The sequence below is a fragment of the Chiloscyllium plagiosum genome, unplaced genomic scaffold (genome assembly GCF_037043375.1).
Source record: "Chiloscyllium plagiosum isolate Xiang-an unplaced genomic scaffold, Cpla_swu_hap1 HiC_scaffold_11, whole genome shotgun sequence".
Lineage (NCBI taxonomy): Eukaryota > Metazoa > Chordata > Chondrichthyes > Orectolobiformes > Hemiscylliidae > Chiloscyllium > Chiloscyllium plagiosum.
In genome coordinates this window covers 70,607,627-70,634,617 of record NW_028270149.1, presented here as the reverse complement: position 1 = coordinate 70,634,617, position 26,991 = coordinate 70,607,627, and positions in this window count along the sequence as shown.

The window sequence follows — 26,991 nt, the reverse complement described above, 5'->3', positions numbered from 1 at the left end:
CTTCTGAGAAATTGCCCCTTGATAGCACTGTCAAAAATAATGTCACTTTGCTGTGGACAGATGGGACAATAATTGGCCAGATTAAATTTGTCCTGCTTTCTGGGGACATGGAAATTTTCAATTTATTGTCTAGATCCCTGTGTTGGAGCTTTAATGTATAAAACTCAGCTGGGAGAATGGCTCATTCTACAGCACAAGTCTTCAATATCACAATCGGGATGCTGGCTGGGGCCAAAGCGTTTGTTGTATCTCGGGTTTTCTTCCTTTAATTTATACCTATACCTCTTTATGAAACCGATGTTTTCGTGCACCTTATTAACCATTTTCTTGACAAATCCTGTTGCCGTTAATGACTTTTGCACATATGTTCCCGGGCCTCTCTGCTCCTGCACCCACTTTAGGATTGTATCTCTCTTTTTTGTTTGCCCCTGCATAATTTTCCAATCTAATAGACAATAGGTGCAGGAGTAGGCCATTCTGCCCTTTGAGCCTGTACCACTATTCAATATGATCATGGCTGATCATCCTTAATCAGTATCCTGTTCCTGCCTTATCTCCATAACCCTTGATTCCACTATCCTTGAGAGCTCTATCCAACTCTTTCTTAAATGAATCCAGAGACTGGGCCTTCATTGCCCTCTGGGGCAGAGCATTCCACACAGCCACCACTCTCTGAGTGAAGAAGCTTCTCCTCATCTCTGTCCTAAATGGTCTACTTCAGATTTTTAAGCTGTGTCCTCTGGTTCGGCACTCACCCATCAGCGGAAACATGTTTCCTGCCTCCAGAGTGCCCAATCCTTTAATAATCTTGTATGTCTCAATCAGATCCCCTCTCAGTCTTCTAAACTCAAGGGTAGACAAGCCCAGTCACTCCAGTCTTTCAGTGTAAGGTAGTCCCGCCATTCCAGGAATTGACCTCGTGAACCTACGCTGCACTCCCTCAATAGCCAGAATGTCTTTCCTCAAATTTGGAGACCAGAACTCCAGGTCTCACCCGGGCCCTGTACAGCTGCAGAAGAACCTCTTTGCTTCTATACTCAATCCCTCTTGTTATGAAGGCCAGCATGCTATTAGCCTTCTTCACTACCTGCTGTACCTGCATGCTTACCTTCATTGACTGGTGTACAAGAACCCCCAGATCTCTTTGTACTATCCCTTTACCTAAATTGATTCCATTTAGGTAGTAATCTTCCTTCCTGTTCTTGCCACCAAAGTGGATAACCATATATTTATCCACATTAAACTGCATCTGCCATGCATCTGACCACTCACCTAACCTGTCCAGGTCACCCTGTAATCTCCTAACATCCTCCTCACATTTCACCCTGCCACCCAGCTTTGTATCATTAGCAAATTTGCTAATGTTATTACTAATACCATCTTCTATATCATTAACATATATTGTAAAAAGCTGCGGTACCCCACTGGTCACTGCCTGCCATTCCGAAATGGAGCCGTTTATCACTACTCTTTGTTTCCTATTAGCCAACCAACTTTCAATCCAAGTTAGTACTTTGCCCCCAGTACCATGCGCCCTAAATTTGCTCACTAACCTCCTATGTGGGACTTTATCAAAAGCTTTTGAAAGTCCAGGTACACTACATCTACTGGATCTCCCTCATCCATCTTCAGAGCTACATCCTCAAAAAATTCCAGAAGATTAGTCAAGCATGATTTCCCCTTCATAAATCCATGCTGACTCTGACCTATCCTGTTACTACTATCCGGATGTGTCATAATTTCATCCTTCATAATAGACTCCAGCATCTTTCCTGCCACTGAGGTCAGACTAACTGGTCTATAATTTCCTGCTTTCTCTCTCCCATTTTGCATCATTCCGCCTTAAACCTCATCCTCCACATATCAGTCTATTCCACCAGCTTGACTATGTTCTCTTGAAATCTGTCACTAAACACCATAACTTTCAGAATTTTGTGTCAACTGCAAGTTTTAAAATTGTGCCAGATATTGGATCGCCTACTGATGCTTGCTGCTGAAGAACAGTGAGAGTGGTGCTGGCTGTACACAAATAATTAAAATCAATGAAAAGAACACCAGGCTAAATTGCTTCCTGCATTACAAGAAAAGATTCTGTATTTAAGTTGTACAATGATTGACAAAACCATTTTTGAGCTTAACCTATAACCTCCATAACCTACTACTCTATAATTTACATGCATGAATCAAATTGCCCTTTTTGTTTTTAAATATCTATGTTACATATATGAGAATTGATTCCCAGTTCTACCCTTATCAGAATTTTACATATTAAAGACTACTTTCCTACTTCAGAAATACTGGATGTGGTTTCTGAAGTTTTGGGCTGAAGTACTAGTTGTGTTGCTGACTCAAGCAAGTCCATTTCCATTTGCCTTCAAGCTATGTTCAGACTGAATGTGAAACTGCAACCATCCGCACTTACCTCAAGTAAAATGGATCAAATCCAGACTTTGATAACTTTATCCGAGCATTTTTGCTGCCCATTTTCTCAAATCTATGGAAACCATTTTGCATGAAATGCTGTAGCAACATCCCAATTATAACAGCCAGCTATCAGGCTGGCAATTTGGTTCAATTGATCAGCGTTCAGATTGCATTTGTGGCTTGGAAATTCAATTAACTTCTCAGCAATTAGTACAAAGAAGCATGCATTTTCGGATCCTCGTGCTAAATGCGAGAGATGATGAAACACACGCATGCCTCTTCTACCACAATCTCTGAATAAACTCTATTGTAGAATCCACGCATCAATTTAATTTTCTCTAGTAATACCTTTGAGAAATGGACCGTGATTGCTAAGGGAAATCAAGAAAATTCCTGGAATGTTTAATTATCGTTACTACTGAGCTTCTGTGTTTGACCAACCACATCCAAGCTTGGGTTAATAATTGCCAAACAACATTCACACACCACAATTGGCTTGCAACAGCAATCTCCAACAAGGAAGAATCTAACCACCACCTGTTGACATTCAATGATATTACCATCATCGAACTTCCCAAAGCAATATCTGGATGTCATTGTTGAATGGAAACTGGACCAGCTACATAATATTGTAGCTTCAAATCTAGTTGACAAGCTGGGTACCCTTTAGTGATTGACTGAACTTTTGACTCACCTCCAGTTATTATAATTGTCTTGTGGAAGTGTGTGCACATACCACCTGTACAATTCTTGAGTCAAAGAGTCAAAGAGTCAAAGAGATGTACAACATGGTAACAGGCCCTTCGGTCCAACCCATCTATGTCGACCTGATATCCCAACCTAATCTAGTCCCATCTGCCTCCTTGGTGCATCTCCCTCCAAACACTTCCTATTCATATACCCATCCAAATGTCTTTCAAATGCTGTAATTGTACTAGCCTCCACCAATTCCTCTGGCAGCTCATTCCATACACGTACCATCCTCTGCACGAAAAAGTTGCCCCTTAGGTCTCTTTTATATCTTTCCCCTCTCACCCTAAACATATGCCCTCTAGTTCTGGACTCCCCGATAGGGAAAAGACTTTGTCTATTTATCCTATCCATGCCCCTCATAATTTTATAAACCTCTATAAGGTCACCCCTCAGCCTCCAACGCTCCAGGAAAAACAGCCCCAGCCTGTTTAGCCTCTCCCTGTAGCTCAGATCTTCCAACCCTGGCAACATTCTCGTAAATCTTTTCTGAACCCTTTCAATCTGGGTAATCCAAGATGAAGGATGGGAAAAATGTTTGGCTGTTACAGCTGCTCCTTTTTTGAGGTATTTTAGGTGTTGGAGGTGATTTCCTCGAATTCCAGGAGCAGCAATTACTATTTTATATGCTGTTGCATTGTTTTGGAACTTTGAAAAAAAAGTCAAAACAACATCAGATTTAAAAGGGAGAACAGACAAAGGAAGCACATGGTGAGGTCAGTGCAGGAGAGACAGAGAAAGAAAGAAACTGACACTGCCTTTGCTGTTTGAATTCATGTATCGCTGGACATCGGAGTGCGCCTGGGAAAATTTGTTGGTTGCGAATCTTATCAGATCGAATGGATCAGTTGGAGAGATAGTTAGAAGCAATGAAGAATTTGCAACAGCAACAGTATGTGATGGATGGCAGTTATAGAAAGGGAGGAAAGTCTCAGATACAGTCACATAGATGGGTTAACTCCAGGAAGGGTAAGAGAGGTAGGCAGCTAGTGCAGGAGCCTTCTGTGGCTATACCCATTTCAAACAGGTATGCTGTTTTGGAAAATGTAGGGGGTGATGGATTCTCAGGGGAACGTAGCATGAACAGCCAAGCTTCTGGTATTGAGACTGGCTCTAATGCAATGAGTGGTACGTCGACTTCCAAGAGATCAATTGTGTGAAGGGATTCTCCAGTACGAGGTACAGACAGACATTTATGTGGCCAGTAGCGAAAAATCAGAATGGTGTGTTGCTTCCCTGGTGCCAGGATCAAAGATGTCTCAGAGAGGGTGCAGAATGTTCTCACAGGGGAGAGGGGCCAGCAAGAGGTCAATGTCCACATTAGAACCAACAACATAGGAAGGGAAAAGGTTGAGAGTCTGAAGGGAGATTACAGACAGTTGGCAGGAATTTAAAAAGGAGGTTCTCGAGAGTAGTAATATCTGAATTAATCCCAGTGCTATGAGCTAGTGAGGGCAGGAACAGGAGGATAGAGCAGATGAATGCGTGGCTGAGGAGCTGGTGTATGGGAGAAGGAATCACATTTTTGGATCATTGGAATCTGTTTTGGGGTAGAAGTGACCTGTACAAGAAGGACGAATTGCACCTAAATTGGAAGGGGATTAATATACTGGCAGGGAACTTTGCTACAGCTGCTCTGGAGGATTTAAACTAGTAAGGGGTGGGGGTGTGTGGTGGGGGGGGGGGGGGGGTGGAGGGACCCAGGAAGATAGTGAGGAAAGAGATCAACCTGAGACTGATACAGTTGACAACAGAAGCGAGTCAAACACTCAGGGCGGGCAGGGACAAGTTAGGACCAATAAATTAAACTGCATTTATTTCAATGCAAGGGGCTAACAGGGAAGGCAGATGAACTCAGGGCATGGTTAGGAACATGGGACTGGGATAACATAGCAATTACAGAAACATGGCTCAGGGATGGGCAGGATTGGCAGCTTAATGTTCCAGGATACAAATGCAACAGGAAGGATAGAAAGGGAGGCAAGAAAGGAGGGGGAGTGGTGTTTTTGATAAGGGATAGCATTACAGCTGCGCTGAGGGAGGATATTCCCTGAAATACATCCAGGGAAGTTATTTGGGTGGAACTGAAAAAAAGAAAGGGATGATCACCTTATTGGGATTGTATTATAGACCTCCTAACTATCAGAGGGAAATTGAGAAACAAACTTATAAAGGATCTCAGCTATCTGTAAGAATAATAGGGTGGTTATGGGAGAGGATTTTGACTTTCTAAACATAGACTGGGACTGCCACAGTGTTAAGGGTTTAGATGGAGAGGAATTTGTTAAGTGTGTACAAGACAATTTTCTGTTTCAGTATGTGGATGTACCTACGAGAGAAGGTGCAAATCTTGACTTACTCTTACGGAATAAGGCAGAACAGGTGACTGAGGTGTCAGTGGGGGAGCACTTTGGGGCCAGCGACCATAATTCTATTAGATTTAAAATAATAATGGAAAAGGATAGACCAGATTTAAAAGTTGAAATTCTAAATTGGAGAAAGGCTAATTTTGATGGTATTAGGCAAGAACCTTCGAAAGCTGATAGGGGGCAGATGTTCGCAGGTAAAGGGATGGCTAGAAAATGGGATGCCTTCAGAAATGAGATAACGAGAATCCAGAGAAAATATATTCCTGTTAGGGTGAAAGGAAAGGTTGGTAAGTATAGGGAATGCTGGATGACTAAAGAAATTGAGGGTTTGGTTAAGAAAAAGAAGGAAGCATATGCAAGGTATAGACAGGATAGATTGAGTGAATCCTTAGAAGAGTATAAAGGCAGTAGGAGTATACATAAGAGGGAAATCAGGAGGGCAAAAAAGGAACATGAGATAGCTTTGTCAAATAGAATTAAGGAGAATCCAAAGGGTTTTTACAAATACGTTCAGGACGAAAGGGTAACTAGGGAGAAAATAGGGCCCCTCAAAGATCAGCAAGGCGGCCTTTATGTGGAGCCACAGAAAATGGGGGAGATACTAAATGGATATTTTGCATCATTATTTACTGTGGACAACGATATGGGAGATACAGACTGTAGGGAAATAGACAGTGACACCTTGCAAAATGTCCAAATTACAGAAGAGGAAGTGCTGGATGTCTTGAAATGCATAAAGGTGGATAAATCCCCAGGACCTGATCAGGTGTACCCTAGAACTCTGTGGGAAGCTAGAGAAGTGATTTCTGGGCCTCTTGCTGAGATATTTGTACCATCGATAGTCACAGGTGAGGTGCCGGAAGACTGGAGGTTGGCAAACGTGGTGCCACTATTTAAAAAAGGTGGTAAAGACAAGCCAGGGAACTATAGACCAGTGAGCCTGACATCGGTGGTTGGCAAGTTGTTGGAGGGAATCTTGAGGGACAGGATTTACATGTATTTGGAAAGGCAAGGACTGATTAGGGATAGTCAACATGGCTTTGTGCGTGGGAAATCATGTCTCACAAACTTGATTGAGTTTTTTGAAGAAGTAACAAAGAGGATTGATGAGGGCAGAGTGGTAGATGTGATCTGCATGGACTTCAGTAAGGCGTTCAACAAAGTTCCTCATGGGAGACTGATTAGCAAGGTTAGATGTCATGGAATACAGGGAGAACTAACCATTTGGATACAGAACTGGCTCAAAGGTAGAAGACAGAGGGTGATGGTGGAGGGTTGTTTTTCAAACTGAAGGTCTATGATCAGTGGAGTGCCACAAGGATCAGTGCTGGGTCCTCTACTTTTTGTCATTTACATAAACGATTTGGATGTGAACATAAGAGATACAGTTAGAAAGTTTGCAGATGACACCAAAATTAGAGGTGTAGTGGACAGCGAAGAGTGTTACCTCAGATTACAACAGGATCTTGACCAGATGGGCCAATGGGCTGAGAAGTGGCAGATGGAGTTTAAATGCGAGGTGCTGCATTTTGGGAAAGCAAATCTTAGCAGGATTTATACACTTAATGGTAAGGTCCTAAGAAGTGGTGCTGAACAAAGAGACCTTGGAGAGCAGGTTCATAGCTCCTTGAAAGTGGAGTCGCAGGTAGATAGGATAGTGAAGAAGGCATTTGGTATGCTTTCCTTTATTGGTCAGAGGATTGAGTACAGGAGTTGGGAGGTCATGTTGTGCCTGTGCAGGACATTGGTTAGGCCACTGTTGGAATATTGCATGCAATTCTGGTCTCCTTCCTATTGGAAAGATGTTGTGAAACTTGAAAGGGTTCAGAAAAGATTTACAAGGATGTTGCCAGAGTTGGAGGATTTGAGCTATCGGGAGAAGCTGAACAGTCTGGGGCTGTTTTGCCTGAAGCGTCGGAGGCTGAGGGGTGACCTTATAGAGGTTTTCAAAATTATGAGGGATATGGATAGGATAAATAGGCAAAGTCTTTTCCCTGGGGTCGGGGAGTCCAGAACGAGAGGGCATAGGTTTAGGGTGAGAGGGGAAAGATATAAGAGACCTAAGGGGCAACCTTTTCACACAGAGGGGGGAAGTGAATGGAATGAGCTGCCATAGGAATTGGTGGAGTCGAGATCATAGTGGTGCTGGAAAAGCAGAGCAGGTCAGGCAGCATCCGAGGAGCAGGAAACTTTTCCTGCTCCTCGGATGCTGCCTGATCTGCTCTGCTTTTCCAGCACCACTCTGATCTAGACTCTGGTTTCTAGCATCTGCAGTCCTGATTTTTACCTGGAGGAAGTGGTAGAGGCTGGTACAATTGCAACATTTAAGAGGCATTTGGATGGGTATATGAATAGGAAGGGATTGGAAGGATATGGGCCGGGTGCTAGCAGGTGGGACTAGGTTGGGTTGGGATATCTGGTCGGCATGGATGGGTTGGACCGAAGGGTCTGTTTCCATGCTGTACATCTCTATGACTCTATGACTCTTAAGTTTCAATACATCTTTCCGATAGGAAGGAGACCAGAATTGCACACAATATTCCAACATGGCCTTTCCAATGTCCTCTACAGCGGCAACAAACATCTAAAAATGTAGCACCAAAAAATGTGAATTATAGAACCCAATATTGCCCCATTTTCATCTTCAATAAACCAGCTTAAAATGTAACCAATCAATAAATCTCAAGCATTCATTACGAGATGGAGAGGCCTTGAGAGTCCTAAACATTCACGTCAAACACCATGAACTCTCATTGCATCAGGTCAAATCTCCTGCTGATTATACACCATATAGCTTCCCCTTAGCTGATGAACTCGTGCGCCTCCATTTTGAACACCAATTAAAAGAAGCACTGAGGGTGAAAGGGCTCAGAATGTGCTCTGATTCAGAAATTTCAATGACCATCATCAAAAATAACTGGTTGCACTATTAGAGTCTGAACTGATCAAGTGAAAAAACATAGCAGCCAACTGTGTCTTGGTCAGGATGTGAAGGAAAGAAAATGTGACATATCTACTTGACTTTGCCCTCTGCAAACTACCTGTTGTCGATGCGTCTGTCCAAGTCAGTGTTGGTAGGAGGAACCACTGCCAAGACCTTGCACAGCTAAAATCACACCTTCATATTGAGGACACCCTCACGATGTTGTCGGCACAAACAGATCCAGCAACTCAAAACTGAACAGCCATGTGGTACTTTGGGACAATGACAATTGTACTCAAATGCAATATGCAACCTCATGTTCCTGCGTAGTATCCCTTGCCCATTGCCACCAAGCCAGTGGAACAGCCTTGTTTCAAGAAGAAATACACAATAGTTTGCTCAGAGTAGCACCAAAGCATACCTAAAATGAAATATCAACCTAATGAAGCTACAACACAAGAGTACTTCACTGTCAAACAATGCATGTGATAGATAGGCTAAGCGATTCTATAACTCATGGAGCAGAACTCTGTTCTGGAGTGCTGCCACATCAGCAGTAAATGATTGTAGACAACTAAACAACCAACAGGATGAAGAACCTCCACAAATATTCCTGTCATCAATGATGAGAGAGTTGAACACTTTATATGAATTAAAAGCATCTGCAACTATCTTCAGCCTGAAGTGCTTAGTGGATGAGCCATCGCAGCCTTCTCCAGAGGCCTCCAGCATCACAGATGTCTGTATTCAGCTAATTGGATTCATTCAACATGATCGCAGTGTGGGTGCAGTTGCTGGACACTGGAAAAGCTATGGTGCAATATTTCCGTAATATCACTGAAGACTTATGCTCCAGAAGTGGCATATCCCTAGCCGAACTGTGCCAGTATAGGTACGATTATGGCATCTACTCAGCAACAGGCAAAATCCTTCAAGATATGTCCTGATCCACAAGAAGTGGGACAAGCCCAAACCAGCAAGTTACTGCCCCATTGGTCTGCTATCTATCATCAGCCAAGTGGTGGAAGGAGTCATTGATATTACTTTTGAGTAGGATTTACTCAGTATTAACCACTGTCACTCAGTTTGAGTTGTGCCAAGGCTGTTCAGGAAATGACCTGATTACAACCTTGTTCCAAACATGGACAAAAAAATTTAACATGAGCTGAGGTGAGAATGCAGAATTTCACTGAGTAAGGCATCAACAAGCCAGAACAAAACTGGAGTCAATGGGTATTGGGGGGAAGTTTTCACTCATTATAGTCACAGGTGACACCAAGGAAGATGGTTGTTGTTGTTGGAGGTCAATCATCTCAGTTTTGGGATATCACAACTTGAGTCTCTCAAGATCTATGTCCAAGGTCCAATTGTCTTTAGCTGCTTCACCAATGACCTTTCCAATAGAATGTTAGAAATGAGGATGGTTTGCTGCTGATTGCACAATTTTCAACATCATTCATGACCCTTCAGATACTGAAGCAGCCCATGTGCATATACAGCAAGACCTGGACAGCATATGGATTTAAGCTGACGAGTGTCAAGTACCATTGTGTCACACCACTGTGTCACCATCACACAGAAGTATCAAATATTGACCATCTTCAACAAGAGAGAATCTAACCACTTCTCCTTGTGTTCAATAGTATTACCATCATTGACTCACCCACTATCAACATCCTGGATGTTATCATTGATCAGAAACTGAACTCAACCACCATATAAATACTATGGCTGCAAGACCAGATCAGAGACAAAGAATTCTGCAGTGACTAACTCACCTCATGACTCCTCAGTGCCTCTCTACCATTCACAAGTCAGCAGGGTCAGCAGTCTGCTTGCCTCTCTGAGTACAGCTCCAACAACACTCAAGAAGTTTGACACCATTCAAGTCAAAGCAGCAGGCTTTACTGGCACCAATCCATTAGCTTAAACATTCTCTTTCTCCACCACTGATGTACAATGACAGCGATGTATACCATCCACCATATGTATTCTTGCAATGCATCATGGATCATTTGACACTGCCTTTCACACCTTCAACCTCTAGTACGTGGAAACACAAAAGTTGTATGAAAACACCACCAGCTACAAGTTTCTGTCCAAGCCACACACCATCCTGGCTTGGAACTAAATCTATTCCTTTAATGTTGCTGGATGAGAATCCTGGACCTCCTTTCCTAACAGCAATATGGGTGTACTTAACACTAAAGACAGGAGTGTTTCAAGGAAACAGCTCACCATAACCTTCTCCAAGACAATTAATGATGGATAATAAATATCCGTTGATGTCCACATCCCATGAATCAATAAATTAAAAAAAATTCTTTTGTACTATTCATTTGTTTTATGTGGTGAAAATATTTCACAATGATTAAGAGTTGGAGGAACAGGACCTTTTGGTTCACCTTGTCCATGCAGACTAGATGTCCTAGACTGATCTTGTCCCATTCACCAGCATTTAGCCCAGATCCCTCTAAATTCTTTCTATTCATGTACTCATCTAGGTACCCTTTAAATGTTGTAATCGTACCCACCTCCACTACTTCCTCTGGCAGCTCACTGCATACACGCACCACTCTCTGTGTAAAAAGGTTACCCCTCAGATCCCTTCTAAATCTTTTCCCCTCACCTTAAACCTATACCCTCGAGTTTTGGACTCCCCTATCCTGGGAAAAAGACTTTGGCTGTTTACCCTAACCACCTCAATAATGTCACCCCTCTGCTTTCGACACTCCAGGGGAAAAAGCTCCAGTCTTTTCAGCCTCTCCCTACAGCTTCAACCCTCCAATCCTGGCAACATCCTTATAAATCTTTTCTGATCCCTTTCAAATTTAACAACATCCTTATTATAGCATGGAGACCAGAACTGAATGCAGTATTCCAATAGTGGCCTCACCAAGATTATCCTTAGTCAACATTCCTGCGATGGCTATACACCTTGATGTTCCATCATCTGTTATCTCACGGAATTCTTGTACTCCAATGTTGTTAGATCATGTGGTCATTTACTAACAGAAATACTGTTCATCGTTATCGAAAATCTTGACTCACACTTTGTTAGCTCTTAGCAGCTACTTCCCAACTTTCTAAGCACAGTGGCTCAGTGGTTAACAATGCTGCCTCAGTGCCGGGGACCTGGGTTCGATTCCAGCTTTGGGTTATTGTGTATGGAGTTTACGGTCGGTTTCCTCTGGATGTTCCAGTTTCCTCCCACAGTCCAGAGATGTGCAAATTAGGTGGATTGCTAAATTACTCATAATGTTCAGGGATGTGTAGGTTAGGTGCATGAGCCATGAGAAATGCAGGGTTACAAGGATAAAGTAGGGGATGGGTCTGGGTGGGATGCTTTTCAGAAGGTTGGTGTGAACTTATTGGGTCGAAAGGCCAGTTTCCACATTGTGAGGATTCTATAAAGTCTCTCTTCCTGGGTTGCTAAATGTTTGTTCTCTTGGTTTCCTTAAAGCTGCTACCTTTAGGTAATTCAAGTTTCCTCCACTTGATTTCGTGCAAGTACCTCTGCCAGGGTCTCTGGAAAGCCTTTTACCAGAAGCTTTTCAAGGTCTTCTTTCTGAGCCTCTGAAAGTGCCTTTTGCTGGAGCTTGACAGTCTGTCTCCCTCAGTCCCATACCAGTTAGTTTGCTCATTTGTGGGCAGGACTACGGGAGATTTGCATTACATATGTAAAATCTACTCTGGACAATCATGCAGTTCAGATCCAGCATTATTTATTTCTCTACTTTTTCCAATGCAGTGACCATAATATTGAAACCAGCAATAATTTGAAGCTGAAGATTGAGACTTTATGTAACCCTAAGCTTTGGATATTGTTGACAAGGAGAACAGTTCAGATTCTGGACCTGCTTTCTTTTGGTTGTCCTTGACAACCGTAGCTAGTGTCACAGTGGTAGACTCTGTGAAAAGAGTATTAGGTAAACCTGCTGGCATTTTTTTTCAATATGATCTAATAGATGATGCTCCTGATTTTTGCTGTGCAGGAGATTTCTGTGCCTTTTCTTACATGTCTCTCACAAGCATTTGAATGTTGCACTCTTGTGCTACCAAGCCAAGTCATTCTTTGCACCTGGTTTGTTGTTCATGTTGTTGCAATTTTTAAATGTCCTTTTAAATACATATTTCTTAGGGAATTTAGCCTCTGTTTTAAGTGATTTATGAATGTAATTTGTCTGAAAGAGGCTTCATTGATTGACTGTTTAAAATGGTTCAAAAAAGATGTCCAATACCATCTTTTCAGAGCACACTGACGCAAATTGACATTTTAGTTTTTAGTTAATTTTCATTTTGGCTTTGTCTTTTCAATATGGGAAGTCATGCAGCCTGTTGATAGGTATCTCATGTGTAGGTTAGTTTAGGTTGATATTAAATTATACAAAAGTCTTTTGATGAATATGCCTTTTGAGTGGCAGGACTGACTCACAGTTTACACAGATTAAGAATGGTGGAAGCAAATTTTACTGAAATACTCTGATTGTTATAAATGACAACTGAAGGACTGGAAAAGAGAAGACACATTACCAACAGGTTTTAATTAAAGATGGTTAATTATTTTATACACCTGAACTGAAATACAATATATTGTTTGGAAATATATTGTTTTCATTTCATAATTTTGTTAATTAGTTTCCTTGAGTACATTGGTCCGACGATCCTAGCTGATCCCAGGAAGTGATGGAAATGAATGCATGGCTTGGAGGGAAACTTACAAACTTATGTGGTCTCCATGCATCTGCTACCTTTGTCCTTCTTAGTAGTAGAGGTCATATGTCTGGAAGGTATGTTATGGTGGAAAATCCAAATGATGGTGTAACATATGTTACTGTAACAAACACAGAAGAAAGATCAGACCATAAAGAGAGAGAGGTCTTAGACGCTACACTAGAGAACTTGGTTCAGTAACCTGTAATGTATCATGAAAATAAGGATTGTTACAATACTGAAGAGAGTAGAGAGCCTTACTTTAAGATAACAAGCTAGCAGCCTATAGGAATGTATGTGTAGACATTCACAGCTCAGAGATGCTAGTCGAGGTATCTAACTATGCTGATAATAAGGTTAGCATAAAGCATGGTTCCAGAAAGGGAAGTCTGCTGAAGTCAGATCACAATCCACGAGGTGCAGGACTGAAATAGAAAAATTCCAATGATTAGGACAGAACCTTGGAAGATTTCAACTATGAGGCAGCAGAGTGGAAAGATTCCAAAGAATTGGAAAGAACCTTGGACAACTTTGAAGACTCAGGAACACACATTGGGAAAATACCTAAGAATAATCAAACTTAATTGGAAGACATTCAATAATAGACCTGATAAATTTAAGTAATCACCCAGATCATTGTGGCTGAGGTTGGTAGTTCCAATTGAGGCATTGCAATTGCCACAAAAATGTGAAAATGCTGAGGGTCCAGAACAAGGCCAGAAATGCTGTGATAATAGCACTTTCAGCACTGCGGAACTATGATGGATTTGCATGCAAAGGCATACAGACACCAAATCAATACAATCTCGTATGTTGTAGGTCCTCCAGCAGATGACAATCTAGTAAGAGAACAGTATTAGAAAATAAATACAGATTTTAAAGCATTCATTAAGGCAGCAACATGTACTTCAGTCCAAAAAGGAAAACTAGTCACAATTTAAACCTTGATATAGCAATGGGGAGAATTTACTGAATCATATGTAATAAATTTATATTAGTTGGTATGATAAGAGCTTTAACAGATTGTTTAATTAGAGATTGCATAGTAGTTGGTCTTAGGAACAAAAGCTTGTCAGATTTCCTTCAATTTAAAGAGGACTTAATATTGGAAAAAGCAATTCAGTATGCTAGCCAGTTGGATATTAGGGCCCAAAATCAGTCTACTCTTTGAAGAAGTACCAGAGTATCTTCTCAATAGGTTGGATGTGTAAGGCACAAGATGGCATCATCCCCTTCACCAAATCTTACCTCAAAGCCAAAGTTTGAGAGCTCAATAGTCAGTATGGTGGCCAATTATTTGAAAAGAAAAAGAAAATTTTAACCCTGTCATGTCACATTTGTATTCTCCAATAGTCAAGTGCCAACAAAGCTGTTAATTTCTTCGAAATTTCCAGAACGATCATGGGAGAGGCAAAAATGTCTAACCTCTGTCCGACCCAGAAGAAACTACAGAGTTGTGAATGCAGCCGTGTCCATTTCAAAAACCAGTCTTCCTTCCATTGTTCCATCTACACTTCCTGCTGTCTTGGGAAATGCAGCCAACATAATCAAAGACCTCTCTCACCCAGTTATACTCTCTTCCACCCTCTTTCTTTGGGCAGAAGATACAAAGTTGGAAAACACATACCAACAGATTTAAGAATAGCTGCTTCTATGTTGTTATCAGACTTATGAACGGGCCCCTCATAATTGGAGTTAATCTTTCTCTGCACCTGCTCTGCAGCTGTAACACTATACTGTGCATTCTGTTCTATTACCTGTTGCATTTATGTAATGTATTATTTGTGTAGTTAGCGTGCAAAACAATACTTTTCACTGTATTATGGTACATGTGACAATAATAAATCAAATCAAATCAATATGTTTATTTGATTTCAAAGGAAAGATGCTCTTTGTAATGATAGGTGAATATTTAAGATGGTAGAAGGATTAACACTTCATTCAATCACAGTTAAAAATCACACAATGCCAGGTTATAGTCTAACAGGTTTTTTTGGATGTACAAGCTTTTGGAGCACTGCTCCTTCGTCAGGTAGCCAGCAGTGCAATATCAAGCCAAAAGGATGGCACAGTGGCTCAGTGGTTAGCACTACTGCCTCACAGGGACCTGGGTTCGATTCCACCCACAGGTGACTGTGCAAACTCCACACAGACATTCTCCCTGTGCCTACATGGGTTTCCTCCAGGTCCTCAGGTTTCCTTCTACAGTCCAAACGATTTGCAGGTTAGATGGATTGGCCATGCTAAATTGCCCATAATATTCAGGGGTGTGTGGATTAGCTATGGGATATACAGGGTAAAAAGAAAAGGTAGGGGGATGGCTATGCGTGGGATGCTCTTTGGGGGGGTTGATGTGGACTCAATTGGCCAAATGGTCTGCTTCCACACAGTAGGGATTCGATTCAATGATTTAAATATAACCTCTCAGCACCAAGAGAAGGTGAAGGAGGTGTTGGAGTACATTGGCACAGTAAGAGAATTGGCTTGTGGGAAGGTGTTCTTTTTCAGGTTGGAGACTTGTGGGGTTCCACAGGATTCAGTGCTTGGACAGCAACTGGTTACAACATTAATTGATGACTTGGATGAAGGAAGTGAATGTACTGTAGCCAAATTTGCAGCTGACACAAAAATATGTGAAAAGACAGGTTGTGAGAGGGATACAAAGAGTTTACAGAGAGATATTGATTAGTTAAGTAAGTAGGAAAAGGTTGGAAAATGGAGTACAATGTGGAAAAATGTGAAGTTAATTTTGTAAGGGAGGACAAGAAGAAGAGAATATTATTTAAATCGAGAAAAACTGCAGGATTCTACAACTTAAGGGGCCTTAGGGGTATTTGTACATGAAATATAGAAAACTGGCATAAAATAAAGTAAAGAAATTACTGCTGAAGCTCAGCAAGTCTGACAACTTCTGTGAGGAGAACGAGTTAACATTTTGAATCAGGTGACTCTTAATCAGAACTGACTCAAAACATTAACTCTGCCTTCTCCCCATAGATGCTGCCAGACCTGTTGAGGTTTGACAGAAAGCTAGCACACATATGCAGCAGGTAATCAGGAAGGCTAATGGAATGTTAGTCCTTATTTTAAGGCGAGGGAAGTATAAGAGTAGGGAAGTCTTATTGCAACTGTACAAGGTGCTGGGGAGATCACATTTGGAATATTGTGACCAGTTTTGGCCCCCTTATTTAAGGGAATATGTAAACTACTCATATATAAACTACTCATTTAAAGTACCCCTTATATAAACTACTCATTTAAAGTAGTTTATATAAGGTTCACTGAGATGATCCCTGGTATGGAGGGATTGTCTCATGAGCAAAGGCTAAACAGATTGGGACTCTACTCACTGGAGTCTAGAAGAATGAGAGGTGATATTGAAACATGCAGGGTTCTTACAAGGCTTGACAGGGTAAATGCTATGGGAATGTTTCCTCTCATGGTAGAGTCTGGGACAAGAGGATATGGTCTAAGAATAAAGGGGTGCCAATTTAAGACTGAGATGAGGTGAGATTTCTTCTCTGAGGGTTGTGAGTCTTTGGAAGTCCTTGTCACAGAGTTCCTGTGGGGGCAGAGTCCTTGTATTTGTTTAAGGCTGAGATAGATTTGTTATGAGTAGAGAAAGGGGAAAAGGCAGGAAAGTGGATGTGAGGAATATCAGATCAGCTATGATACTATTGAATGGCAGAGTAAGCACAATAGCCCAAATGGTCTATTTATTTTCTTATTTCTTATGGTTTTAAATGATAAACACCAGAGAAAAATAAACAGCAGAAGTGATAAAGCTCTTGACACAGCAAAAGCACCATCAACTTTAAAACCAGATCATAAAGTCTGATTAAATGACAAAAAATTAAAGGCAACAGTCATTGAGGTAACAATGTAACCAAGTTCTATCACCTTCCAAGCTACCTTTCCCCCACTCCTACCTCCCAGGCTCTTTCTTTATCTCTCAGCCTCCTCCTCCCCCCCAACCCCGCCACATTCCTGCTGAAGGGAATATGTCCGAAACGTTGACTTTCCTGTTGCTCAGATGCTGCCTGATCTGCTGTGCTTTTCTAGCGCCACACTTTTCGATTCATATAATTTTAGACCACTGAAGGAAATATTCAATAAAAACCAAGAAGACATTGGACTCATCTGAGAGAAGAAGTGAGACCAAGTACAATTATCATAGAATGTGAGACAGATATATTCAAGCTTCATAAATACTGTACAGTTCCAGAGATCGTAGAGAGCCATCGCCGTTGGAAGTCAAGCAAAGCAGATTAGGACCTCTGGTCACAGTTCCAACTCAGAGATTCGGACCTAGCTAAGGTGGAGATGGTAATAATGATTTTAGTGATAGTAAGGACAATGTAAATAATTAAAACTAATTGTTGGGAATTACATAAACCAAAGAATAGAGAAACGTGGGAGAGGTTGTATGATGGAATACATGAATGATGGTAATATATTGATGTTGCTCTAACTTCAGTAAAATTACACTGGTAGAAACATATAAAAAAAGGTTTCAAACTCTGCATGAATAAACTATATTCAGTACCTTGTAAAATGTAGATGCAAATAAAAAATGATCTCGTACAGAAGAAGTGAAAACACCTTCCTCTAGGATAAGAAACCAGCAGTCTCTCAGAGCATATCTATAGATACCCACAGCCCAGAGTTACAAAGAAAACTATCTATCTATGCTAATATTACAGTTAGCATGAAGCATAGATTAAAACAGAAGGAACTGTTGAAGTAGTCTTGAATCGAAATAGATGATTTTTCAATTGGCTAATTTGTTTTGAATCTTTATACTTCTTTACTGACAGCATAAATTGTTTTCTCTTAATGCCTTTGTTATTTACAACATCTTTAACTGAACCTTAATAATTAGTTTCTTGTATAATTTTTATTTGGCAAGGCAATGTCATCCATGACTACCAATGTTAATAAACTCAACATGTCAAATTTCTAGTAAAAGGACAGCCATTACATCTTAATATTAAATACCCAATTATTTATGTTGTTCAGTCGACACTTTTAATTTCAACAATGACTATTCCAGTTAATTCCAATTACGTTAAGTATCCTTCATAGTGTTTGACCTGGAATCCATTCCAGTCATCTCTTTTCTACAAATGCCTGTTCCCAGTACTTCGATCTCCAGTTCCAAGATCAGAAACATATGCTTCTTGAAATGGCCAGAAATTGAATAACTGAGTAATTGAAAAATATGTGGAAAAGTCAAACTAATTGGCTTTCTCTGCTACATACATTTAGCTCACATATGTCAAATAGATTTGAAGTGCTAATAAAGATTAACATAGTACTTCCAATTTGTTATGACCCTATACATAATTCTTGCATTAAATTTTAACTAACCGCTCGTAACACTTTTTGCAATTTGCCTTCAGATGTTTTACTCCATTAAATACACTACATAACTGTAAGTTGCTGTAACACCCAATACAGGGTCATAATGGTAAATGAATTTTTTTTACTTTTATGATGCAATGAGAATGAGGTTTGGTAAATGGACAAATTTTATTTCTGTTGAAGAAAAGAAGTACTGAAAGTCAGCTGGTGTGTAAATCAGACTGTTAACGTGTGTGGTATACAATTTTATTGATGATCTGTATCTACATATGTCCTCCTGCATGCTAAATGTGAGAAAACATCCTGATAATTGGGAATGGTGGCACTCTTAATCTGTGCTGTGGTATATATTGCTAAGTCTGTCCTTCTCTCAGAGTTGTGTTTGTCATGGTCCTATAGAAATATAAGACATGCTGTGGGTAGATTCACTTCAACTAATCCTTCCAAGTTACTGTCATTATATAGGGAAGATACCCACAGAAACCTTCCGCAGAAGATAACACATTAATGTTACCTGCATGGAAAAGCACTAGAACAACAATTTAGAAATGTAAAATACTGCTGAAAATCCAAACCAAAAATAGGAAATGCTGGAGAAACTCAGCAGGTGTGGCAGCATCTGTGGAGAGAGAAACAGAGTTAATGTTTCGGGTTGAGTATGATTGAAGAAGAGTTACAGTAGACCCAAAACACTCGCTGTTTCTCTCCCTGGAGGTGCTGCCAGACCAGCTGAGTTTCTTCAGTGCTTCCTGTTTCATTGAGAAATACCCAATGGGTACAGGCCGGTAAAGGGTTGGGACTGAGAAAAGGTGGGGAAATGAGGAAGCTGGAGATATCTGCATTCATCCCTTGTGGTTGGAGGGTTCCTAGGAGGAAGATGAGCCGCTCTTCCTCCAGGCGTCGTGTTGCCATGGTCTGGCGATGGAGGAGGCCAAGGACCTGCATGTCCTTGGCGGAGTGGGAGGGGGAGTTAAAGTGTTCAGCCACGGGGCAGTTGGGTTGGTTGGTGCGGGTGTCCCAGAGGTGTTCTCTGAAACGTTCCGCAAGTAGGTGGCCTGTCTCCCCAATGTATAGGAGGCCACATCGGGTGCAGCAGATGCAGTAAATGATGTGTATGGAGGTGCAGGTGAATTTCTGATGGATATTGAAGGATCCCTTGGGGCGTTGGAGGGAAGTGAGGGGAGAGGTGTGGGTGCAAGTTTTACATTTTTTGCGGTTGCAGGGGAAGGTGCCGGGAGTGGAGGTTGGTCAGCACCGCCTCCTTGACCTTCAATCTTCTTCCCGACCTCTCCGCCCCCACCCCCTCTCCGGCCTATCACCCTCACCATAACCTCCTCCCACCTATCGCATTCCCAACGCCCCTCCCCCAAGTCCCTCCTCCCTACCTTTTATCTTAGCCTGCTTGGCACACCCTCCTCATTCCTGAAGAAGGGCTTATGCCCGAAATGTCGATTCTCCTTTTCCTTTGATGCTGCCTGACCTGCTGCGCTTTTCCAGCAACACATTTTTAAGCTCTGATCCCCAGCATCTGCAATCCTCACTTTCTGCTACAGGCCAGTAAAGACTAGTTAGTTCCTTCCAGAAAGAGTCTCTAATTAAACAGCCCCTTCATGTACAAACTGTCTTAACCAAAGTCAACCTTAAAATTAGTATTGAAATGACCCATGAAACAAAAGCAACAATCAGCTGCTGTGCAATAGTTTAACACCTAAAATTTCGACTGTTACTGCAAACCAAGGAAACCACAACTAAGATGAAATTTCTGATGAAGTGCGTGATCTTGTAAACTTATGATTTATGATTGAACTATGATTCAAGCAGTGTGTGACAAATGACAGGGAATGGAAAACAGGATCCATACTTGATATGATGGTGTCATTCCCCACAACACTTTTGTTTTTCATGGTGATTAATGGAATGATTATATACAACAAGTGGGACTCTTCAGCGACTGAAAGCCAAAATGGGAAAAACTGTCCACACACAAAATAAAAGACCAATCTTGATTTCACATTCCACTTTTTATCATGTACCATAGTTTAGCTCCATCTTAGTCTGCGTGCCCACATTCTCAATGTGGCAAACATACAAGCCTGGAAAAACCTGGAAGAATGATGACACTCCTGAAGAAAGCCTGGTCTTAGTTGTCAACCAACTCATCTTCTCTGCTCAGCTGGAGTCCTGCAGCTCCTGGTTAGCTCATGTCGCTGCTGCTGTTTTCCTTATCTTCCCCCATGTGGTGTGAGAGACAGAGTCACAGCATCCCAGCTTCTTCAGGGTGGATAAACAAAATAAAAGATTATAGTCCAACAGGTTCATTTGGAAGTAGAAGCTTTTGGAGCACTGTTTCTTTATTAGGTAGCTAACTTCTACCTCCAATTAAACTTGCTGGGCAGGGTGGCATGGCGGCTCAGTGGTTAGCACTGCTGCCTCACAACACTAGGGACCTGGGTTCAATTCCTGCCTTGGGCAGCTGTCTATGTGGAGTTTGAATATGTTCCCTGTGTCTGTGTGGCCCTGCTGTGGTTTCCTCCCTCAGTCCAAAGATGTGCAGGTCAGGTGAAATGGCCATGCTAAATTACCCATAGTGTCAGGTCCATTAGTCAGGAATAAATATAGGGGAATGGGTCTGGTGGGTTACTCTTCAGAGGATTGATGTGGACTTGTTGGGCTGAAGGGCCTGTTTCCGTACTGTAGGGATTCTAATCTTCTTGAAAAAAACCTGGTGATGTGTGATTTTTAACTTTGTCCACCACAGTCCAACACCGACACCTCCACATCAAAATAAAAGATGACAAAGGAGAAATATCAAAAGTGGCAAATGGCTTCAGTTTCATCTTGAGAAGGATCTGAGTGTTCCATCAACTCTTTGGTTAAATTAAGGGCAAAAGGGTAACTAGGGAGCGAATAGGGCCCCTCAAAGATCAGCAAGGCGGCCTTTGTGTGGAGCCACAGAAAATGGGGGAGATACTAAATGAATATTTTGCATCAGTATTTACTATGGAAAAGGAGAAAGTGAGGTCTGCAGATGCTGGAGATCAGAGCTGAAAATGTGTTGCTGGAAAAGCGCAGTAGGTCAGGCAGCATCCAGGGAACAGGAGAATCGACGTTTCGGGCATAAGCCCTTCTTCAGGAATGGCTTCCTGAAGAAGGGCTTATGCCCGAAACATCGATTCTCCTGTTCCCTGGATGCTGCCTGACCTGCTGTGCTTTTCCAGCAACACATTTTCAGCTTTACTATGGAAAAGAATATGGAAGATATAGACTGTAGGGAAATAGATGGTGACATCTTGCAAAATGTCCATATTACAGAGGAGGAAGTGCTGGATGCCTTGAAATGGTTAAAGGTGGAAAAATCCCCAGGATCTGATCAGGTGTACTCGAGAACTCTGTGGGAAGCTAGAGAAGTGATTGCTGGGCCTCTTGCTGAGATATTTGTATCAGCGATAGTCACAGGTGAGGTGCTGGAAGACTGGAGATTGGCAAATGTGGTGCCACTGTTTAAGAAGTGTGGTAAAGACAAGCCAGGGAACTATAGACCGGTGAGCCTGACTCGGTGGTGGGCAAGTTGTTGGAGGGAATCCTGAGGGACAGGATGTACATGTATTTGGAAAGGCAAGGACTGATTCGGGATAGTCAACATGGCTTTGTGCGTGGGAAATCATGTCTCACAAACTTGATTGAGTTTTTTGAAGAAGTAACAAAGATGATTGATGAGGGCAGAGCAGTAGATGTGATCTATATGGACTTCAGTAAGGCGTTCGACAAGGTTCCCCATGGGAGACTGATTAGCAAGCTTAGATCTCATGGAATACAAGGAGAACTAGCCATTTGGATAAAGAACTGGCTCAAAGGTAGAAGACAGAGGGTGGTGGTGGAGGGTTGTTTTTCAGACTGGAGGCCTGTGACCAGTGCAGTGCCATAAGGATCGGTGCTGGGCCCTCTACTTTTTGTCATTTACATAAATGATTTGGATGCGAGTATAAGAGGTACAGTTAGTAAGTTTGCAGATGACACCAAAATTGGAGGTGTAGTGGACAGTGAAGAGGGTTATCTCAGGTTACAACAGAATCTGGACCAGATGGGCCAATGGGCTGAGAAGTGGCAGATGGAGTTTAATTCAGATAAATGTGAGGTGCTGCATTTTGGGAAAGCAAATCTTAGCAGGACTTATACACTTAATGGTCAGGTCCTTGGGAGTGTTGCTGATCAAAGAGACCTTGGAGTGCAGGTTCATAGCTCCTTGAAAGTGGAGTCGCAGGTAGATAGGATAGCGAAGGAGACGTTTGGTCTGCTTTCCTTTATTAGTCAGAAGATTGAGTACAGGAGTTGAGAGGTCATGTTGAGGCTGTACAGGACATTGCTTAGGCCACTGTTGGAATATTGCGTGCAATTCTGTCTCCTTCCTATCGGAAAGATGTTGTGAAACTTGAATGGGTTCAGAAAAGATTTACAAGGATGTTGCCAGGGTTGGAGAATCTGAGCTACGGGGAGAGGCTGAACAGGCTGGGGCTGTTTTCCCTGGAGCGTCGGAGGCTGAGGGGTGACCTTATAGATGTTTACAAAATTATGAAGGGCATAGATAGGATAAATAGACAAAGTCTTTTTCCTGGGGTCGGGGAGTCCAGAACTAGAGGGCATAGGTTTAGGGTGAGAGGGGAAAGATATAAAAGAGACCTAAGGGGCAACTTTTTCATGCAGGGGATGGTACGTGTATGGAATGAGCTGCCAGAGGATGTGGTGGAGGCTGGTCCACTTGCAACATTTAAGAGGCATTTGGATGAGTATATGAATAGGAAGGGTTTGGAGGGATATGGGCCGGGTGCTGGCAAGTGGGACTAGATTGAGTTGGGATATCTGGTCAGCATGGACGGGTTGGACCGAAGGGTCTGTTTCCATGCTGTACATCTCTATGACTCTATGACTCTAAATAGTCAGCAGGATGCAGAATATAGGTGCCCATAGTTTTAACTCTTGTATCATTGGATCCCAATTTGCAAACCACTTATGAGTCTTTCTCTTGCCCCACCGTGAGGCTTGGCCAGTTTGGAAGTGTAGATTGTTAAGGTGACAGTGGGCAGGTAGAATCAGCAACAGGCCAGTAATAATGATGCCCTACCCAAATTCTGCCCCTGTTTTCTCCTGGCGGGAGTGGGTATTTATGTAACTAGCTCTTTGTTTCCTTGGTGCCCTCCTCGTGCAATTGTGAGGCCAGTGAAGAGGAAGTGCTTGCTATTGCAATATTTAAGACTCAGTTGCAAGCTCATATCAGACACTGCTTGCCAGGAACTCCCTGTCACATTACGGTGCCTGTCTGAGGCCCAGAAAGCAAAGCTCCACCCTGATTCATGGTCAGGGAGCTCAGGTGGGCAGGGAGGTGGAGAGCAGGGCAGTCTTTTTCTTCTGCTGACTGCCAAAGGAGGCCATGCCGTAAGCATAAACAAACCTGGGTCCAGACAGTGTCCCAGTTTAAAAGGAGTTTCAACAATGCAGGAAGACATTCAGTGACATTGTGTGCTCTGCACGAGTGAGTGTCACCATCTTCTCTCTGCTACGTCACACACTCACAGGATCACCACGCACTCTGCCTCAGTCATGGCACACACCTCTCACCAAGGATCATGGGACTCAAAGAGTTTGGTACTGGAAAAGCACAGCCAGTCAGGCAGCATCCAAGGAACAGGAGAGTTGACATTTCGAACATTAGCTCTTCACCAGGAATGAGGGGGTGCCCCAAGAAGGCTGAGAGATAATTGGGAGGGGGTGGGGCTGGGGGTAAGGTAGCTGGGAATGCGATAGATAGATGAAAGTGAGGGGTGAAAGTGATAGGTCGGAGAGGAGGGTGGAGTGGATAAGTGGGAAGGAAGATGGGCAGGTAGGAGAGTTCAAGAGGGCAGTGCCAAGTTGGAAGGTTGTATCAGGGATAAGATTGGGGGAGGTGTCCATGATTTGGCTTCAGCGGTGTAGAGGTTGGTACGCCAAACTACCACTGCACCCCCATCAACTCCCCCCCCCACCCCATCTGCTGGTTTGTTGGTGAGGTTGGGGTTGGAGCGGAGGGAGTGGAGGGCTGTGCATTGTGAGGGTGAGAGATTGGAGTGGGTGAGGAGAGTGGGCAGGTTGAGGCAGTCAATGTCAAGCGGCAGTTGAAAATGAAGAGATCGAGGGCAGGTAACAGACCAGCATGGGGTGTCCTGTTACCCGCCCTTGATCTCTTGATTTCCAACTGCTGCCTTGCCTTACCCACTCTCGCGGACCTACGCATCCTCCTACTGCCCCCTCAACAATGACCTTACCTCACATCACCAAAACATCATCACCTCAGGGGATCTCACACCCACAGCTTCCAACCTCATAGCACGGGAACCCCATATCGCATTGTTCTACCTCCTATTCAAACTCCACAAACCTGACTGCCCTGGTCGACCCATCATCTCTGCCTGCTCCTGCTCCACCGAATTTACCTCTGCATGTCTTGATACCATCCTGTCTCCTTTCATCCAGGGTCTCTCCACCTACTTTCGGGACACCACCCATGCACTCCAACTCCTCCATAACGTTCGTTTCCCCGGCCCCCAATGCCTCTTCTTCACCATAGACATCCAGTCCCTACACACCTCATCTGCCATGACGAAGGCCTCCAAGCCCTCCATTTCCTCCTCTCCACCAACCCAACCAGTATTCTTCCTCATTTGTTTGGCTAAACTGGTCCTCACCTTCAACAATTTCTCCTTTGAATCTTTTCCACTTTCTCCAGACCAAAAGGGTAGTCATGGGCACCCATATGCGCCCCAACTATGCCTGCCTCTTCATTGGATATGTGGAACAGTCCATCTTCTGCAGTTACACCAGCACTATTCCCCACCTTTTCCTCCGCTACATCAATGACTATGTTGGCACCACCTCTTGCTCCCACAAGGAGGCTGAACAGCTCATCAACTTCACTAACACCTTCCACCCTGACCTCAAATTCACCTGGACCATCTCAGTCACCTCCCTTTCCTTCCTGGACCTCTCCATTTCTGGTGACCAACTCAAAACGGAAATTTACTTCAAACCCACCAACTCTCACAGCTACCTAGACTACAACTCCTCCCACCCTGCTTCCTGTAAAAACATCATTCCTTATTCCCAATTCTTCCACTTCTGCTGCATCTGCTCCCTGGATGACCAATTCCACCTTAGAACATCCCAGGTGGCCTCCTCCTTCAAAGTCCACAGTTCCCCCTCCCATGTGGTCGATTATGCCCTCCAGTGCATCTCCTTCACTTCCTGCACCTGTCTTTGAACCCCATTACTCCAATTGCAACAAGGACAGAACCCCCCCCCCCCCCCCCAGGTCCTCACTTTCCACCAACCTCAGGATACATCGCATCATCCTCTGCCACTTCTGCCACCTACAAACAACCTCACCACCAGGGATATATTTCCATCCCCACCTCTATCTGTGTTCCATAGAGACCATTCCCTCTGCAACTCCCTTGTTAGGTCCACCCCCCTTACCAACCCACCAGCCACTCCTGGCACATTCCCCTGCCACCTCAAGAAGTGCAAGACCTGCGCCCTACAACTCCCTCCTCACCTTCATCCAAGGCCCTAAAGGATCCTTTCACATCTGACAGAGATTAACCTGTACTTCCACACACGTCATCTAATGAGTCCATTGCTCTTGATGTGATCTCCTCTATAATTGAAGAGACAGGATGCCAACTTGTGGCATGTTTCAAAGAACATATCTAGGACACATGCATTAAACAGCTCCAGTGCCCTGTTGCTGAACACTTGAACTCCCCTTCCCACTCTGCCAAGGACACACAATCCTGGGCCTCCTCCATCACCAAACTCTAACCACCCGATGCCTGGTGGTAGAACACCTTATCTTCCACCTTGGGACCCTCCAACCACATGGGATCAATGTGGATTTCACCAGTTTCCTTATTTCCCCTTCCCCATCTTATCCTAACCCAAACTTCCAACTTGGCACAGGCTTCTTGACCCACCCATCTTCTTTCCAATCTACCTGCTCCACTTTCTTCTCCTATCACCTTCACTCCCACATTCATCTTCCTATCACATTCCCAGCTACCTTGCCCCAGCCCCACCCCTCTTCCATTTATCCCTCAGCCCCCTTGAGCCATTCCCTCATTCATGATGAAGAGCTTTTGCTCAAGACATCGATTCTCCTGCTCCTTGAATGCTGCCTGACCAGCTGTGCTATTCCAGCACCATGCTCATCAACTCAGATCTCCAGCATCTACAGTCCACACACTCTCCTAAGGATCATGGACTACACCTCTTACAATTTCATTCATCTTGACCAACTCAACGGTTCTGACCCACATGATCCTCCCAAACTACTTACCCCGCCTGACCTCTGTGCTTCCTTCTTAGTCTTTGGGACCACCTCACCATCTTCTGAGCTCCTGCATCACGATTAACTGCTCCTCC